This window comes from Vidua macroura, chromosome 5 (assembly GCF_024509145.1).
Source record: "Vidua macroura isolate BioBank_ID:100142 chromosome 5, ASM2450914v1, whole genome shotgun sequence".
Lineage (NCBI taxonomy): Eukaryota > Metazoa > Chordata > Aves > Passeriformes > Viduidae > Vidua > Vidua macroura.
Window position 1 is genome coordinate 70,868,844 of NC_071575.1, and position 16,737 is coordinate 70,885,580.

The window sequence follows — 16,737 nt, forward strand, 5'->3', positions numbered from 1 at the left end:
CACTTGTGCACACATTGACCTTATTTTCTTTCTTTGATTTTTACATTTTCTTTAACATGGAAGCCCTTCCTTTATCGTTTTGGCCTCCTCTATTGTTCCTGGGTGATTTATGCCATAAATGAGCTTCCCTTTATCGAGGTTTCAGGCTGTGCATCCCATTAGCATCTTCATTTAAAGCAGACTGTGCACAGGAGCAAGTATATTTTTAATTCTGTCTGATTGCCTATTCTCACGTGCCTTGATTAAAAGGGACATTCATTGGGATTGATTTTTGATGCTTTAACCTGAATTTTATCAAGTTCCAATCCAATTGCCTTCCAAGGATAAAGGCATGTTATGACTTCACCTTTAGACAATGAGTTTTAGCCTTTAAAACCTTTTCCTTGCATAATTTTTATTTAACTGGCAACAAATACCTTCCTTCCTCTGTCACTTCCCACTCTTTGAAAAGGTTTCCTTATTCTTTCCAAACTTTTCCTGCTCTGTTTTCTTAATTAATGCACTGAAGCATTTTCTCTGTCCCTGGCTTTGCATTTGAGAAAATGCCTCCATAAAAACGTTGATTTTTAGCCCGTTATCTCAACAGTGTGAGTCTTTCCTCCAGGATTTTCCTCCCACTGTCCCCCTGCAACTGGGAGCTGTGGCAACATCCCATTAGTGCATTGAACAATACCAGGAAATATTCTCTAATCCCAGGGCCATAAGACATGGTCTGACCACAGCCACGTTATTGAACTCTATTAACTTCCAAAACACCTCGTGGAAACCCTCCCTGATCCACTTGATTCCCAAACACGTCCAGGAATTGTTTGAAGGAGCTATAGCTAGCCCAAGCCAAACTCCATCCTAATAAATTTGCAGCATTAGGAATTGTCTTTCAGTGCCTATTAATATTCTATGGAGATGTTTCAATTCCTGCTCCAAATTTATGTTATATGGCCCAGCACCACGGGATTCCTCCCACTGGAGTCTCTCTGATTGTCCTCAGAAATGTGCAGAGATGTTCTCCTGCCACCAACTAATGGCTTCAAACTGACAGAGGGCAGATTTAGGTTGGAGAGTAGGAAAAAATTCTTTATTGTGAGGGAGGTGAGGCCCTGGCACAGGGTGCCCAGAGAAGCTCTGACTGCCCCTCGATCCCTGGAAGTGCCCAAGGCCAAGTTGGACAGGGCTTGGAGCAACCTGGGATGGTGTCCCTGCCCATGGCAAGGGGTGGAATGAGGTGGTCTTTGAAGCCCCTTCCAAACCAAACCATTTTATGATTCTGGCAGAGCCACATCGGTCTCTTCTTGCCCAAACATCTCTTCTAGCCCACCTGAAAGCCTCTCTTATCTCTATTTGTGGGGTTTTTTAGATTTTTTTCTCCAATGCAAAAGGAAGAGCTGAAGTGTCCTAACCTGGTAAAGTTAAGAACCTGGTAAAGAAAAGAACCTCTTCAACATGAACACTGTAAAATACAAACCAAGGCAGCAGGAGAAGACACTTAGTCCGTGTTCCCACCCTACAGAGATCTGTCAGTCTGTCCACCAGTGCAGTGACCTTGGGCCTGCTCTGGACCCTCCCAGGGCTACACCAATGTAACCCTGGTCAGATTTTCTGCTCCAGGGTTACACCAATGTAACCCTGATCAGATTTACTCCTCCAGGGTTATGCCAATGTAACCCTGGTCAGATTTTCTCCTCCAGGATTATGCCAATGTAACCCTGGTCAGATTTTCTGTTCCAGGATTATGCCAATGTAACCCTGGTCAGATTTTCTGTTCCAGGATTATGCCAATGTCACCCTGATCAGATTTTCTCCTCCAGGATTATGCCAATGTAACCCTGGTCAGATTTTCTGTTCCAGGATTATGCCAATGTAACCGTGGTCAGATTTTCTCCTCCAGGATTATGCCAATGTAACCCTGGTCAGATTTTCTCCTCCAGGATTATGCCAATGTAACCCTGGTCAGATTTTCTGCTCCAGGGTTATGCCAATGTAACCCTGGTCAGATTTTCTGCTCCAGGATTATGCCAATGTAACCCTGGATCCGTTTTCCTGCTCCGCTTGTGCTGGAAAATGTGAGATAACTTCATGCCAAGTATCCCAAAGGGGCAGCTGCAGGAGTGACAGGCACGCCAACAAATTCCCATCCACTTTGGGAGAGATGTTTCATCTGCAAATGGGTTGTACATGACAGAGACAAGTTGCTATTTCAGATTTTTAAAGATATGCTATAACACTGCTTGGCCTTAATTTTGGGCTCCAGCAAGCTATTGATTTTTTCATTCTTTATATTATGTTAATGATGTCATGATCATATCAGAGCAGCAATGTACTCCTGCAAAGCTCCAGAGTGCAATATTTAATAGATACTGTTAGTATTAATTGATTTTGCTATAATTCATTCTACACATGTTTTCACGCTTAAGGGTTGGGTTTTTTGTTGTCTGGTGGGGTTTTTTTGGTTTTTTTTTTTTTTTTTTTTTTTTTTTTTTTTTTTTTTTTTTTGTTGGTTTTTTTTTTATTTATTATTAGCAGCAAATTCCCTAAACATCTAGGCAGAACAAAAAAGTCAAAGCATTTGCTTCTCTTATTTTTAAATTTGGGAATGGGGGAAGTGGGGAAGGCTGTCCTCTGCAGCTCACCCCAATCAATAGCAGACCAAGTGTAACACTCAATAACGGGACTGATGTGCTCCTCAACAACTCAAGAGGCCATCAAATGATCTTTTGTCAATTGGACAGATGAGTTTATGCTGTGAGTCCACTCCCCTTCCTTTCTCATCAGCCCTTTCTGAGCCTAATCCAGATGCCCCTGGATCCCTGGAAGTGTCCAAGGCCAGGCTGGACAGGGCTTGGAGCAACCTGGAATAGTGGAAGGTGTCCCTGCTCATGGCAGGGGATGGGACTGGATAATCTTTTAAGTCCCTTTCCACCCAAACCATCCTAGGATTCTGTAATTCTATGATCTTCTATCAGATAAAACCAGGAGGGAATTCTTCAGGTCAGGATTTTTTTTTTTTTTTTAATGTCCTTAAAAGCAGAGAGGGGAACAGAGAACAAAGACTTATTGTTGCCCTATAATTCCCCACCACACAGGTCCAGGTACACTGAGTCCCTGCCCAGAGATACTGCAAAGTTCAGAAAATTTTCTGGAAATAAACTTTACAAGGATGGAAACTTAACTTTCAGGATGGAAATATCATTTCACAGGATCGCAGAATAATGAGGTTGGAAGAGGCCTCTAAGATCAAGTCCAACCTATGCCCTAACACCTCAACTAGACTATAGCACCAAGTGCCATGTCCAGTCTTTTTTTAAACACATCCAGAGATGGTGATTCTATCACCTCCCTGGGAAGACAATTCCAGTACTTTACTATTCTTTCAGTGAATTTTTTTTTCCTAAATTTCTGCTGTTTTGGCTAGTCATACACTGAAAGTTATTTGTGAGCTTGTTTGCAGGGCTGGGGCTGGGTCAGGATGAGGAAGGGATCAGGTTGATTCGCTTGTTTGCATTTTCTCTTCTCCCTGAGAAAAGCACAGAGCTAAAGCCCTTGGCAAGCATCCCAACATCCTCCTCCTCCTCCTGTTATGAACTGGCTGCCTCTTCAGAGGTGCTGGGTGGAAAAGGGCCAGGGCCACCTGCAGAAAAGCCACCTCTGGCCCTGCCACATCTCAGAGATGCTCTGCTCTGCTAACATCTTATCAGGCCAGGCAAGCTCTGAGAGATTGGGGGCAGACAAAGCAGGCAAGCTTTGGATTTCAGTTATCTGAACTGAAATCCTGCCCTCTTGCCCTGCACAAAATAACCCCGTGCTCCCTGGCAGGGCTGCCTGGCATCCCTTCCAAACTGGTGTTGGGGTCTGGCTGCCTGTTCCCAGCTCCTGGGCAGCCACAGGGAAGGACAAGGCCCAGGGGGGGCTCCTGTCCCTCAGCCACAGCTGAGAAAATCTGCAGGCAAAACCTCTTTGTGGTGGGGGTTTGGGTCTGAAAGACCAAAGGAGTTTGGTTTTGTTGTGGTCATCTCCTCACCTCAGCTCTGAGCCATTACAGTGGGGTTTCCCTAATAAAGAGGACTCATTAATACAGGAGTCCCACTAATCCAGGGGCCTCATTAATACAGGGCCCTCATTAATGCTGGTTTTAAACTGAAGGAGGGTCAATTTAGGTGAGATATAGAAAGATTTTTTTTTTTCCCAATGAGGGTGGTAAAATACTGGCAGAGGCTGTCCAGAGAAGCTGTGGCTGTCCCTGGTCCCTGGGAACATCCAAGGTCAGGTTGGATGGGACTCTAAACCACCCTCACCCCAAAATATGCACCAAGCTAGCAAGGGAGGAGCCTTCCAGGCATGGGAAGTTAGACTGAGTTAGATTGAGGTTATTTTCTTCACATGTCTCAATTAAAATGCAGATCTCCTCCAGTGCCTGGGGCAGAGGGGCAGGAGGCATTGGGAATGAGATATGGGAGGGAGAAGCAAGGCATGGGGAGTGCTTGCTTCATCCCTGTCTGCCTTAACCCTTCTGCTGCCACCCCTGCTCTAACAGAAGGGATAATCAAGGAATTGCACGTGTGTTTGCACCTTGTCATGTCTGCCAAGGCTCCTTCGGCTCTAATTGAACAAACTCAAAACCTACTCAGACAGTTGTGAGATGAAATGCTTATTTTTGTGCTTTATATATGCTTTATACATGCTTTTTATTATATATATATATTATATATTTATTATATATATATATATATATATATATAAATTTTTCTGCAGTCATCACATCCAGCTCCCAACAGGACTTCTGCAATCCACCCCTTGTCCAAAATGCTTCTAGCCTTAGGATCTCACACCCACTCCTGAGGTGAGGAACTCTTACTCCTGTCCTACAAACAAGGGGCTAAAACACAGGGAAGTGAAGGACTCGAGTCATTTTAAGTCAGGCATTGTTTGAAATGGTCGTTTAAGGCTCCTCAGTAGCTTCTAAAAGAAACTGGCACTTCCAGAGGGCAATTATTCCACTGCCTTCAACACCTCAGGGTCAGGAGGAATGTGCTCAGAAAACGTCCTTGTCTTCACTATCTGCAGAGACAGGAAACCGAGGAGCAGATGAGATAAATCCCATCCTAAGTAATTTGTCCAGAATCATGCAAGGTACTACAGCAGAGCAAGGAAATTAATTCTGCTCTCTCTTGCCTAAGGAAAATCCTGTAACCAGTGGATCATGCTGACGTTCCTTTCTCAATGTACCAAGGGGTTCAGGACGTGTTTTCTCCAGCCAGAGCCTGTCCCAGATCTTGTCTTACAACAGTGACTCAGTCCTTCAGCCCACAGCAATTCCCACTTCCCTGACCTTCTCAAATCCCTTTATCCAGGCTAGGCAGAATCATCCTCCAGCTCCTCCACTCTGTCCCAGCAGAGATTTCAGCATTTCCCCTCCTCCTCAGAATATTTATCTCAACTTTTCCTCAGCTTTCTCTTCATTTTTTTTTTTTGCCACAAGGCGACCAACAAAAAGACGTGCTAATTGGACCCACAAGGATCATCCAGTCCAACTTCTGGCCATGCACAGAACACCCCAAAAATCCCACCCTGTGCATGACAGCGTTGCCCAAACACTGGTGAAACTTCCCAGGCAGGGAAATTAAAAGAAACCTGCTCTTTCTTCCATTGCCAGGTGGATGCTTTCTTGCAAGAAACATCCAAGCCGTTTGCTGTGGGGCTGCCCCATGTCCCTACAGCACACAAGGAAGCAGTGGCAGGAGAAATTCAGAGCCAATACCTCTGTTCTTCACTGGGAATTTGGCCTTCCCTGCAGGGGACGGCAAGAAAACACGTTTTCTTTGAATATCCTGGTTTCTTGCATCCGTATCTGAAGTTGGAAACAATGGAAGATGTTCAATAAAACAGGAACATGAGTTGCTCAGAGCCACTCACCAAGCAAAAGAAACGCAGATGTTGCTGGGGTTAGGAAGAAAAAGACTCTGAGGAGGATCCCTCACATAACAAAGCCCCACAGCAGGATGAGAGAATCAGTTGCAAGCCCAGAAGCTCCTGTGAAGTCTCAGAACCTCCCTCCAAGGACCACAGTTTTGCTTGGAAGGGAGTCCTGAGCTGGAAGGGACCCACAAGGATCATCCAGTCCAACTGCTGGCCCTGCACAGAACAGCCCAAAAATCCCACCCGGTGCATGAGAGTGTTGCCCAAACTCTTCCTGAGCTCTGGCAGGCTTCATGCTGTGACCATTGCCCTGTGGAGACGGTTCTAAAAATACCCAATTCTTGTATTCAGAAGTATCAAAAAAAAAATTAAAAAGAAAATCTCCCTGGTACAGAAGTCAAATGGGAAAGAAGCATCTACCTCTGCAGCTCTGCTTGGGGATGGATTTCAGGGGATGTGGGAGCAATAGGGAGAGTTAGGGGCTGTGCTGGTGGCACAAGGAGAGATTGGGTGGCAGGTCACTGAATGTGGGAACGAGCAACAGGAGATACTGGGAAGGAATTCCTGGCTGTGAGGGTGGTGAGGCCCTGGCACAGGGTGCCCAGAGAAGCTGTGGCTGCCCCTGGAGCCCTGGGAGTGTCCAAGGTCGGGTTGGACAGAGCTTGGAGCACCCTGGGATGGTGGCAAAGTGTCCCTGCCATGGCAGGGCGGGGAATGGGATGAATTTTGAAGAGTTCTTCCCACACAAATGATTCTCTGATGGCCTGAATTTATGGACAGAAGTGTGAGCAGATCCATGGAGAGACTGAGGCTGGATAAAGACACACCTTAAAGGTTTGCTGTGCTATTCTTTAGGAGGAATTTCTCCCCTGCTCCAGTCCCTTGTGAGACTTGTCACAGGTGGAGGCTGATGAGATGTCACAGAAGCAGCAGTGGCAGCACAAGGCCGATGTTCCCCACCCCGGGGAGGGCTGGTTTTATGTGCCATTTTCCCTCACTGGCAGCTCATTGGCTGCAGAGGCACCGGGGAGCACCTGACAGCAAGACAGATTCCCTAAAAGAGAGAGATTCCCTACAAACAGCCCAGCCCCCTGACACTCATGGAGTGCCACAACCCTGCAGCAAAGCCTAGCCCTGCTTCTTTGCAAATCAGGGCATTGCAAGACTTTAAAATTCACGGGAGGAGTGAGAGCGGTCACGTTGCAAAACCCACAGAATTTTGTCCATTCTGAGAATTTGAGAGGGGAGAGCATCCCAAACATGCAGAGCGAGCTCTAAAGTCACTTGAAATGTCCTCTAGACTCCATCTTCTCCTGCAGAAGAAAAGTAGATTCTATGCCATATTTGTCAGCCCCAGGTCTCACACCTGGGGTTCCCCAGTTGCAGCACAGGAGGGATGAACCATTGAATTGAGTTCCTTGCGTAGATAAAACCACCTATAATTCAAAGCCTCCTTATATTCTTGAGATATCTGTGCTTAAGCACCTGAATTATTCCTTATTTTGCTGCTTCTTGAGGTCTGAATCTCCCTGCTGGCTCTGCCAACATCCATGTTGCAATTCAAGTCAGGGAATACTCGTTCTGTGTGACAGTCCCTGCAACTTCGCATCTCAGCTCCAGTGCACACCCGATTTTTAAGATTTTTAAGGCTCTCAGGGTGGCCATGCAGCTTTCCCCTGCCCCTATTCCCTCCCTGGATGTCTCCCTGTGGGATATGTAGAAATTTCACCCAGACACCTTCCCCTGAAGGGGCTGAACTTTCTGCAACGCTAAACCCGAGCTGCCAATGTTCCTGTGACGGAGACAAATCCCAAGTAGGGCACCAAACTCACAGGGCTGCATGAGGAGAAAGCTTCTGCTGGAACCGCCTGCACAAGCTAATTATCTTCCCACCCTTCCCCACTGCCCTGCAGCAAAATAAGCTAATCAAAGAAAAGGTGGTTATCAAAACACATTTACCACACGCCTGCGTCTTATGGCCCACAGTGCCCAGTGCTGTCCCTGATTTGCCTCAGGCAGGTACAGCCACTGAGATAATCAACCTGTGAAGGGCACAGCTCTGCCCTGCACTGCTCGGCTCACCAGGGCAGGAGAAGTGCTCCCAAAGGGGACACGATGGCACTGAGGGAATGGATGCAGCGATGGGTCGGTTCTCCAGGACTGGGGATCTGCTCAGAGGGGTTTATTCAGTGTTACCTGTAGAGAAACAGGATTCCCAGGAGCCTCTGATTCACTCTGGGCTTTATCACCATCAATAGCCACGCTCCCAGTGCTGAGAATTCCCTCCTCCTCCTCCCTGGGCTAAGAGCCCTGATCTCATTTCAAAAGGCCATTGCAGAGCTGTCACATTTGGGGCTATTTCCTTGCTCCAAAGGTGTGAAAGGATGGGTACTTTAGCTGTACCTCAGCAGGCAGATCAGAGATTCCCCAGGCTCGGGGCAGGATGCTTTGATGCCCCCCTGCTCTTCTTCCCTCTGAAACACCGGCTCCAGTTTCCATAACTGCCTGGGAAGGAGTGGGAATTGCTCCGTGCCAAGGCCAATTTTGGGAAGATGACTCCGTTTTCAGGTGGAAGGGGCTCCCAGGCCAGCTGTGAGCCGGGAGGAGTCAAACCAAGACATCCTGAGAGCTCATTCACTCCTGCCTTTGCCACCACTGACTGCCAAATGACTGGAGACTTTCAAACCAAATGAAAGGATTCAGATTTCCTGGAATTACTTTTTTTTCCCCCCCAGCATTCATGTTTTTCTTCCCGTCATGCAGCAGCACAGAGCTGGAAACCTCCTTTGCAGTCAGAAATGTCCACAAACACCTCGGACACACCGGGGTGTTGAACTTAACAACTGAAGTAGCTCTGAGTCTCTCCTCTCTGATGGGGAAGCACAGCCCAGATGGGCTCGGATTTCCAAGAAAAAACAGGATTTGAGCTGGAAACCACGTTCTCCATGTGGCTGCTCCATCCTCAGGAAGATCAGGACAATTATCAGGTACCTTTGACAGCACTCACAGGTGTCTGAAGGCTTCAAGAGCTGCCCCATGGCAGGACAGCCTTGGGGCAGGAAAGGATAAAGATTTTCCTGTAAAAGTGGCACCAACCACGACTGTGAGAGCCAGAGGGTGGTCAGACAGTGCAACAGGCTCCCCAGGAATGTGGTGATGGCCCCAACCCTGCCAGAGTTCAGGAAGAGTTTGGACAACGCTCTCAGTCACCTGGTGTGATTTTTGGGGCTGTTGTGTGCAGGGCCAGGAGTTGGACCTTGATGATCCATATGGGTCCCTTCCAGCTCAGGATATTCCCTGATTCTATGGCTTTTTCTCATTCCAGGCAAGTGCAAAACACCTCCAAATTGCTGCCTTATTGGAGGGATTCCAGTTTGCACCTTGGGACAAAACAGCGTGGGGGGTGCAAGGCAGGGACAGCTGAGGGTTTATAGGATCACAAACCCCTGCAAGAGTCAGGAAATCCCTCTTTTTGTCACTGTTAAAGCTCAGAGTGGCCCCGGAGTGATATTCCAACCTCCTGCCCCTCTGAGCCCCTGAAGCCTGACCCACACAACCCCTTCTGGAAGCAGCACTGGAGGAAAAGACTGTGAGGCAAAAACAAGGAGGTAAAAAAGGGGGGAAAAAAGAAAGAACAAAACCCCTCATCCTGAAAGAGTCACAGGCTTTCAGACAGCAGAAAGTCGAACAAGAAAAAGACCCTTCAAGAAAGGTCTTATTGCAGCCTGTGCAGGCAGCTGGGGTTACCTGAGACTCTCTGGTGGTTCAGAAGACTTTGACCAAGAAAGTTAAAGCCAGGGGCGATCAATGAGCTCTGCCACAGGCAGTGCATCAGGTTACCTGCTGAGCCCAGACACCGCGAGCTGCACTTTGGAACTTCTCCCTTTTTTTTCCTCCTGGTCTGGCAGTGAGTCTGAGTGTGGATAACAAACCTCGCTCCCCCTCCACTGTGATCACTAGAAAACAGCTTGTTTAAATGCCTATTTTTTCCTCTTCATGTCATGTTAGAAAGGAGAGCTGTAGTTTCAGGGTGATGAGCTGTCCACACAAGTGGCTGTGGTGGATGGGAAGAGGTGGAGAGCAGGAGGATGTGGAGGGTCACTCCCCAGACAGCGGGGTGGGTGTCTGCTGCCAGAGAATGGCATCAAACCCCTCTGAGCAGGGCTGGCTTTTTGTTGGGAGACCAAAAAAATTCTCCTATTGATGCCTCAGGTTTGAGCTTTTGTATTTTTCAGATTCTGTGCTGCTTTAGTGTGTGGATCTGAGTTTCATATTATGGGATGGTGAGCTCTCTGCACAGAGCAGGGAGACAAAACAATTCCTGCTCCAGCTGGGCACCAAGGACAAATGATCCAAAGCTCAGGCCCAGGAGCACAAACAGCGTGGGCTGGAGAGAGAAAAACAAGCAGGATGGGAGTGCATGGGCTAAAGCTACAATTAGATAATTAACTCCAATATGCAAATGGACCAAAATTTATAAAAGTGTGGGACCTCGTGACTGGTTGTCCATTTTGGGACCATTTTGGTTCATCTTGGGTGCAGCCCTGGCTGGGCTCTGGTGCTGCCCAAGGTGGATCCATGGAGGAGATCCTTGGAATAAATCCCTGCTTTGTTCTTTAGCTCTGCCCAGCCTCTGTTCTAGCTCTGCCTTCACAAGGCATCAGAGTGGCTTCTGAGGTGTCTCATAACAGCAGGGATCCCAAAAATTAATAGTTAATCCAGACCAGCTCCACCTGAGGAATTGTGTGTGGGAGATTTTGGCCATGCCTGGACTAACCCGGAGCCAAAGGGATCCAGGAAGGTGACTGGTGTGGCCCAGATGTGAGAGACTTATGTCACTGCTTCTTCCACAGGGTGAGGACGCCTTCAGGAGGCCACTGGATCCTATTCCCAAGGTTCAGGAGCAGCAGGATCTGCTGGCATGTGCTCTGCAAAGCCAACAGAGCCAGCCCGGGTGCCTTGGGGAGGCTCTGGGTGCCAGAAGGACACACAGAGGACACGAGCAGCTCCTCAGAGCTGAGCAGAGGAGTGCAGGGAGCAGAGCCAGCTCCTGGCTGCGATATCTCCAAGCAGGACAGACTGGAGATGCTTAAACAATCCCTCTTCCCTCCACAGCAAATGTCAGTTCCTCTAAACCAACAGTGCTTGTTGACTGCTTTGCTCAGTCTCCAGGGCTGGTAAAGACTTCTGGGGGAGAAAAAAATCACAGATGCCCAAATGTTTCATTCTAATGGAAAAATAATAATAATTAAAAAAAATAATGCTTCCTTTCAGAATGACTTTTTATTTTGAAATTTCAAGCAGTTTGCTAAAAACTGACATCAAACCCCCAAACAAGGACTTCTGAAGTCTAAATGAATCATTCTCCAATTACTAAATGGAATCAGCCCCTTCCAGAATAGCTTTCAAGAACATTTCTTATTAAAAAAAAATAATTGGCCACTGCGAGCTGGAGGGAAAAAAAAAAAAAAAAGTTTTGAAATATCACAAGTTCTCCCAGAAAATGGGACTGATTCCCTCCCTGATTGCAATTAATGACCTGCCAGCCAAGGAGTCCCCAGACCTGCAAGGGCAGATTCCAGAGCAGAAGGAAGCTGGTGCCTGGGGGTGCATCCTCCCCAAGGACAGCTTGTGTGTGTTCAGCTATTCCTCTTGGAATTGGATGGATGCTGCATGGGATGAAATGAGGCAGCAAAGCCAAAATCCAGGAGTGTCGCTAACACGGCGCAGCCCGGGACAGGTCCCTTTGCACCCAGCAGGGGATTTCCCTGCAATAAAATGTTGCCCTTCTCTATAGGGATGCTGCTTTTCTGCCCCAGATTTCCAGATTGGGTGTTAAACATAACCCAGGGATGCTGTGCAGGGCTGAAAACCTGCATGGTGACCACATGCAGATGTTCCAGTGAATGTACATAGAATAATAGAATGGTTTGGTTAGAAGGGACCCTCAAAATCACCCAATTCCACACCCTGCCATGGGCAGGGACACCTTCCACTATCCCAGGTTGCTCCAAGGTCCATCCAGCCTGGCCTTGGACACTTCCAAGGATCCAAGTGCAGCCACAGCTTCTCTGGGCACCAGTGCCAGGGCCTCACCACCCTCAGAGGGAAGGATTCCTTCCAAATATCCAATCTAGAATTAGGGAGGGCTCTTTAGGTAGCTGAAGGGTTTCCCCCTGCTCTGGGGATAAAGAGCTTGAGCTATTGGGAAAGAAGGAAGAGGTGTGGTTACAGCTTGGGTATGGGTGAGACAGGAGTAACTTGCCAGAAGAGTGGTCAGATTTGGGTGGCATCTTTGGGCAGTGCTGCCTCTGACACAGGAGGAAGCTGTTGAATTCATTTCAGGCTTGCAGTTAACTTTGCTTTGCTCTCTGCAGTTCCCATCCGGGCTGGTGACATTGCTGTGACCTTGCAGCAGGCACCCAGTGCCAGCTTTGCAGCCTGGTCCATCCCCACCGCTCCCAGCCCAGCCCCTTTCCTTCCCCCGGAGACCTCACTGGCCAGCGAGAGCCACAATTTCAATTTACACCAAGTAAATGATTCATCACCGCCTAAAGAGGGCTGAGCAGAGCTGGGAGGGAGCAGAGCTGGGAGAAGGAGGGGGGACAAGATGGGGGTAAAGATACAGAGATGAAAAGCTCCGGTGGCCTGCTCTGTATCAGCTCCTCTCCTCGGGGCAGAAGCCAATCAATCCTCCCCCCCTCTCTCCTGCAGCCGTCTGTGGGTCTGTCTGTCTCTGCCTCTCTCTCAGAGGACTCGAGTTTCTCGGTGTAAGGTTAGGACAGCAGAGCTGTGGAAATCGATTCCCGAGCCCTGGCACGCTGCCCTGGGCACAGACAGCGCGGCTCTGCCAGGAGAAGGTGGATGGGGAGCCAGCCCCAGACCTCTCGGTGGTGGGAGCTGAGGATAGCTGGAAATGGGGGTCTGGGGATCAGCCCTTGGAGGGAAAATCCCAAAATAAGAGAGGTGTGCATGGGAGAGACAAAACCACCATCCCATTTGTCACTATTGGACACAAAATGAGTATACAGAAGCTTGGTAAGTTCAAAAGAGGAAAAGACTTAATTTTATTTCTGACCTTGCAATATATAGAATTTCAAAAGTGACAGTGGATTGGAGGATGGAATTGCCACCTCTCCAACCACACTGGTCAAACCAACAGTCCACCAATTCTCTCCTCCCACAAAGAAGAATGCAAAACAATCATTATTTACATGAACAGTGCGTGAGAACTCCAGTGGAAATATGTAAACATTATCAGAAGGCATAGAAAACTTTTAAAAGAACTTTAAAACTTTTAAAAGAACTATAAAAGAAAACTTAGCACTTTAAAAAATCAGGGCAACACCCACTGGGCAGTTTTCACCTGTCTCCCAGTCCAGCACTGCTCCTCTTGATGGTTTATACTGGAGGAGGGTGAGGGAACAGCGTGGCTTTGCCCAAAAACCTGGCTCCCAGCCCTGCTCTACCCCAGCTCTTGCACAGCCCAGCTGCCTCCTCCATGCCTTCCACATCACTGGATTCAGCCCTGCACTGGGAATCCCCTGGGATTCCTGACTGGGAGGGAAGAGGGAAGGGTTAGCAGCCAGGATGGGAAATGTTTCTGGCATTTTTCCCCAGGGATCCTTGTGCAGGAGTTGTTGATGACGTATCCCACTTGAGGAAAAGTCTGTTAATGAGGCTTGAGGGGTTCTGATGTGCAAAAATTTCTAATGAGAGACTCAGTATTCCAGTGTCCTTACCCTGAATATCCTGTGCAGCCAAAACTTGTTGAGTGGGATGTAATTGGCTCCTTTGCTCTCAGGGCTGCCCAAAAGGATGAGGAAACTGAGACTCAGAAAGGAGCACCTGAGGCTGCACTGAAAACCCCTCCCAAACTAGGACTGAAAATCAGATTTCTTAACTGCGAGGAAAACTAGAGGGAAGCAACAGACTTGAAGTGGAATTTGATAACATTTGCCTTCAAAGTGCTTCAAAAAAAAACCCCACAGGGAGTCAGTCTCAGTGACCCTGCTGCGAGGTACATAAATAAGAGGTGTTTCTCTTTTCCAGATAAGGAATCAGAGGTTAAGTGACCCGAGGGAGGAGGGCACACTGCCATCAGCCAGGCCCAGACTCCAGCCACACTTCTCCCTCAAGGACTGAGCCTGCACAGAGATGTTTTTTTTTAACCAAATTGAATCTGCCAGCCCCACCCATCACCCTCCATTTCATTTCCAGTACTCCTCAGGACGAGCTGCAGCACACTCTGCAGTTGTCTTCCCTCTCCTTTTGGGGAATTATTGCTGCATGTTTTGATTGTTTGGTGCCACTGACCCTGGATGCAAGGAGGTGAAATGTCCAGCATTGCTGTGGTACAATCAACGAACAAATCCATGCCTTTCTATGCTGCTTGCACATATCTGTGCTGTCCCTTCCCTGACAGCAAGCACACGGTGTCCTGGAGGATGGATGCAGGAGGAGATGGGATGGAAACACACTATAAAGCTCTGTGTCAAATGGAAATATCCTCAGGTCGGCAGGATGAAATTTTTCTGGGCTCTTACCCACCACGCCACAATTCAGGACTGATTTGCCAAGGTTCCCTTGAACAATTCCAGAGCATGAGCCCCATTTTTGGACATGTTTTGGGACGGATCCCCCAGATCTGATTTGAAATTAGGCAGACTGCCGTGGTTTTGGATGAGGGTCACACAAGCTGACAGAAGCAGAGCATTCAGAGCATTGACAGAAGGCTGGAATATGGTCCAGGTTTGTTCCCTTCTGTTCCAGCAAGGAGAGGTAGCAAAGTCTATCACTTCAACTGGATCCCTGTCTCCACCTGGAGAGTTTGCAACTCAACAGGAAGAACTCAGGTGAAGACCAACAGGAGCAGGGCCCATCAGAAAAACCCTCCAAGGCTGCCAAGGACACGGTGAGGCTTGGAGTGACAACACCCTGCAGAGCCACTCTCAGCTGGAACCCTGGGCTGGACAGATCCCATGCACTTCCCAGGCCACTGTCTCTGCTGAGAGGGGCTTGGCAAATGAGACCTCCCTGCCACTCAGAGCCAGGAGCTCAGCCAAGCTGACACCTCCACGGCTTTGGCAGAGGGCTCCCTGCAGGAGGAGATCACTCAGGGAAAGGCTGCAGAGAGGCAACTTCAAGATCAACAGCATCACTAAAAAGCTTAAGGAAAAACAAGAATGAACTGACATCCCAATATTGAGGACACCTGGATCCTTGTGAGGCAGTGGATAAACCAGTGCCACAAAATAATGGGAGAGTGGAATTAGGCCCCTGCTTGGCCTGTTAAACCATAAGGTCCCAACGAGAGCTGCCTTGGAGTGGATCCCATTTATTTACTGGGGTCTGATTCCTCTCTAAGGGCAATGGAGATCATGACAAGTCCAGAAGAGGAAAGGTTCAGGTCAGCAGTGGAAAGCTGGAGGTGCTGAGAAAAGGGCTAATGGTCAGTGTCAAATTCCCTTGAATGGAATGGAAACCACCAGGAAAATGTGACCCAGAGAAGAGCTGCTGGAGTGTTGAATTCAGAACACATCAGGCTGCTTTGCTGGTGCAGTCAGCAAACTGATGGAGAAGCTCTGTCCAGCCTCTACCACCCTTCTTTTCCCTCATCTTACAAATAAAACCTTTCACAGTTAAGCAAAGTCTCTCCCCAGCAAATACCAGACACTTTTTTAGATGTACCTGGCTCAACCAGGGACTCAGACAGCATTTTGCCCCTCTACCTTGATGCCTTAAGTTTTATCTTTCATATTTTCCAGATTCTGTACTGTATTCGTGTGAATCTCCAAACTTCATATAAAGTGTTGGCAAGTTCTCCTCACAGCTCAGTCGGACAAAACAATCCTTTTCCAGCCCTAGAACCAGCTTGGTTTTTGGGCAGATTTGGGCCCAAAAAGTGCAAACAGCAGGGAATTGAGGAGAGCCGTGTGGGAGGATGGGACTGCATAACCTGGAGCAAGAATTGGACAATGAATCCCAATATGGAAATGGACCAAAACTTATAAAAGTGTGAACACTCGTGACATGCTGTCCCTCTTGGGTGTAGCTACAGCCAGGCTCTTGCACTGCCCAAGGTGTATCCTGTGAAGACCTTTAATAAATCTCTACTTTATTCTTTTAACAGGAAATCCCTATGCACGAAAGTAGATAAATAATCTGGATCGTTTTGACTGATTATTTAGCTTGTTGAAAATAAACCATGTGTAGTGTGCTGCTAAGTGCAAAGCATAAGAAAAAGGAAGTGTACTTTTTTCTCACAATGCTAATAGACGATGCAGTGAGGTAAGCAAGCACATTTTGGTCCTAAGAAAACTGTTATATTGAACACCCTGAACCTGTTAGTTTCAGAACGCTTCCATTACTGAGTTTGCTTTAGAATCAAGGGTTAAAATTATCATCCAAATAGTTAAGATTATAATCTTAAAGGGTTGGATTATCATCCAACCATCACTGTTTTCTTAGGTTTTAACAATGTCACTGCTCACTTCATTTTGGTGGATATGGCTTTGCTACCAAGTAAGTCGGGTTTTTTCATGAAAAAGTCCTTACTCCTGCTAAAACACTTCACAAAAGCGATTTACTTCTTTTGTTCTCTTCTTTTCTAGTGAATTGCTGAGGTGGCACTTTTTGGCTTCTGTCCAGTTAGCTATCCTTAAGTTTGAGGTGAAGTCCCCAAAGTCCTATAAGGTGTCTTTTAACCAAATTAAAGAGAGAAACTCCTAAGCTTTTCTCCTTTTTAAGTAAACAAAAAAGTAACTTTTTTTTACTCCATCAACAAGGGACACATTCCTACGTAACATGATTTAAGGTACACGTATT

The 16,737-nt window shown here is 47.5% G+C and overlaps 1 protein-coding gene across 1 annotated transcript in view; it reads right to left on the reverse strand.

Annotated features, from left to right (window-relative positions):
* PLXNA4 (plexin A4) overlaps nucleotides 1-16,737 on the reverse strand; it is a 414,284-nt gene that overhangs the window by 131,954 nt on the left and 265,593 nt on the right. The window lies entirely within an intron of this gene.